This window comes from Lupinus angustifolius, unplaced genomic scaffold (assembly GCF_001865875.1).
Source record: "Lupinus angustifolius cultivar Tanjil unplaced genomic scaffold, LupAngTanjil_v1.0 Scaffold_6_142, whole genome shotgun sequence".
Taxonomy (NCBI): domain Eukaryota; kingdom Viridiplantae; phylum Streptophyta; class Magnoliopsida; order Fabales; family Fabaceae; genus Lupinus; species Lupinus angustifolius.
In genome coordinates this window covers 2,437-5,686 of record NW_017717578.1, presented here as the reverse complement: position 1 = coordinate 5,686, position 3,250 = coordinate 2,437, and the positions used below count along the sequence as shown (strand labels likewise).

Below are 3,250 nucleotides of genomic sequence, written 5' to 3'. Positions count from 1 at the left end.
CAAAATCTAATGTCCGCACCACATCTAATCTCAAATAGATTTTTTAAATAGTTTAAATTTAATCGTTTGTGAGATAGATGAAGCAACAAAGCTAATGTCCGCACCGCATCTAATCTCAAATGAGTTTTTGAAAAGTAATTAAAATTTAATTATTTGTGAGATTGATGAAGCAACAAAACTAATACCCGCAACATATCTAATAAATTTTTTAAAGGATGATTAAATCTCAAATTTTCATATTAAAATTCTTAACAACAAGTTGGGATAAATAAGGAGCTTCAATAATTCATAATGGTGAATCTTCAATTTTAACTTAGCAAAAAAAAAAAAAAGAATAAGTCAGTGCATTCTTATTTTGTTAAACGTATAAAAGGAATTAAATGAAGAATGAATAAAACAAATACATCGTCAAACAACTACACTTATTGAAGTAAATGAATAAGGGGATAAATGAATAAAGAAGTAAGATAGGGGTAACCCCATACGGGTTCTTTGACCTACAAATTAGAAAGGGGACTTCAATCCCTAACCTCCTTTCTTCTTCACTCCTTCGATGACGACGATGGCGGTGAGCAAGGCGGCGCTGATTCTCGGTGGTGGAAGAAGACCACGACTAATGGTTAATCACAACCGGAGCAAGGCGACGTTGGGGACAGGTAACCATCTTCTTCGTTCTCACGATCCTTCATGCTTTCTCTTGTCATTCTCCCTTCTTCGACCCATATCCGACAATGGTGGTTCGTATTTTCCAGTGAGATAGTAACGATGGTCAAGGCCATCAATGGCCAGGGATGAGTCGTTTATAGAACCACAACGATGGCTCGGTTTCGATACAACCATCTCGTTTCTTTTGATTTTTTCTCATAGTGATGAATATAGCATCACTCGTCCCTTCTATTTTTTTCCTTTTCAGCAACGGCGATGGAGATTCAGAGTCGTTAATGATTGGATTGAAACTGATTGAAGGGTGTTAAGGACATAGACCGCATCGACCAAGACCACTTCCTTCAGTGTTATGCGTGATGGCTCGGAGGAGAGGTAATCGTCTTCCTCGTCCTCACTTTTATGATTTCTTTTCAAGAATAGTGGCTATGAATACTTGGTGTGCTCATTGTGTGATTTTCAATTAAATGCGTGAGGAACATGTTAAAATTCAAAGGGCTATACTATTTAGTTCCGGATTTTTTATGCTTGATATGTTAGTACGAAGCTAGTAAAATATTCATGGTTTCCTTCATACTAGAACTATCATAACCATTCCAATTATGTTCTTTGAATATATGATAAATCGTTATGGATTAAACCCTCAACTTATGTTATTGATATGAGCATAAGGATATGTGATTCACAATGAATAAGATTCATTTCTGTTTGTTAGTACTTGAATGAATAGGGTGGGCGACTTACCTAATTATGCTTTGTTCTCTTATCCCTTTTGTGTGTTGAATCCTTGTTCCCAGATGCTATATTTTCTCTATCTCTCTTCTCTGTATGTTGTGTAAGATATGTGAACTCTAGATGCCCTCTCACTCTCTGTGTTTTACTCTGCTCTGTTGCAATGTATGTTTCTGGACTTTCCCTTGCTATCACTGTGTACGTTTAATCTCTCTGATTTTTCTTATGGTTGTGTGTGTTGTCTGTGAAGTATTGCACCCTTTTTATAATTGTTTGAAGGCATACCCTTAGGCTGCTAATTTTAATTCAGTAACTTGCAAGGATTATGCTCCATGATTGCCCTTTATAGATGCAATTAGGTTGATTCCGTAACTGAAATGGTTGATTATGGGCAATAGGTAACTATTGGGGTTTTTAAGCATGCTCCCTTTTTATGCTGATTGAGGGCCCCCTCTTGGGGTGCCAACGTGCACCCCTCTGCCTTTTAAGTGTTTGTGATGAATTGCTAATCATGATGATTTATATGCGTAACTGAAAATGTTAATTCATATTCTGCATCTTTTTGAAATCATTGATGTGGCTGACTCGTAGCATTTTCCCTCTACTAATGCCTCAAAGTGTAACTGAAAGATAGAAAAATTCTTGATTTGCTTTCCTGGCATTTCCTCTTTGTAACCCATGGTTGGTTCCCTTATCTTTTGTTGTTTGTTGTTTCTGGTTTATTTTCTCATGGATCATTTGTCTTTTTCTTCACCTTTCGGTTTCTTCTTATGCTTATGCTGGTCATCAGTAATAACAAAAGGTGATGTTCTTTTTTTTGTTTTTGTTTAGATTTGACAAAGGGAGCTTCTGGAGTTCCAACTCAAAATTGTTCAACAAAGACAAAATCCTTTTGATGCTTCCTTGTTAATGCTCTTGTTTTGGTGGCTGCTCTTGAATCACCACTATTTGGGTTGTGGTTTTCCTCATTTTTGTTTTGCTCTGAGGATTTGGTGCACAAGCTTCAATGCTCTGTTGTAATTTGGATGCTCAATTACTGAACTCATGATTCTAGCACTAGCCTTAGTGTATCAATGAAGACTAAATTATGGTGAAAAGACATGCGGCTTATTGTTTTATGAATTCATCAAGAAATCTCTTGATTTAATGCATATACATTTTGTACTATGTACACTTTTATTTCAAATTCGAGCACTGTTGTAGGGTAAGTGGCATAGGTTCTTGAGTAACTTTTTGTCCAGGCTGTGATCTCTGATAACACTAATCAACCAACGCTTTAATTCTCAGTTTGTATTATTACCAAAACATATGTCTGGCGTTCTACTTTGGTGGATGAATATTGAATTGCTTATATCACTACTAGTAACTAAATTATCAAAAAATAGAATAGTGCAATGGTAGCAACTATAAATTTTACATATTTTGATAAACAAAATTTGATTTAGAAAGAAACCACAGCTGAAAAATTTCTCCTCTTATTATTTAGATTATCCACCACATTGAAGGTTTAAACCAAAAGAGTATCATCAATAAGTCAAAACGTACCATTGCATTATGGATTACTTTATATCACGAGAAAGATATCGGATAAGACAAAATTGAGTGTTCACAATATAGGTTGAGGCATTCCATCTATGTATATATATATGATAAGAAAGATTCATGCATTTGCATTATTGCATGTTCTTTTATCATAAAGAACGTTTACCATACATTTAAGAAAAACCATTTTCATACATATTAATCGATTAACCTGATGGATAATCGATTATATCTTGTTGAAATCCGTTAATCGATTAAGGAAATGTTTAATCGATTAAAAGGAGTTAAAGAAGCTAACCTCCTAGGATTTCTA

The 3,250-nt window shown here is 35.0% G+C and overlaps 1 long non-coding RNA gene across 1 annotated transcript; it reads left to right on the top strand.

Annotated features, from left to right (window-relative positions):
* The first annotated feature begins 451 nt into the window (after nt 1-451).
* Nucleotides 452-2,693, top strand: LOC109337451. Its single transcript, XR_002106454.1, has 3 exons — nt 452-656; nt 914-1,038; nt 2,227-2,693. It is a non-coding gene; the product is annotated as an uncharacterized LOC109337451 (long non-coding RNA).
* The last annotated feature ends 557 nt before the right edge of the window (nt 2,694-3,250 follow it).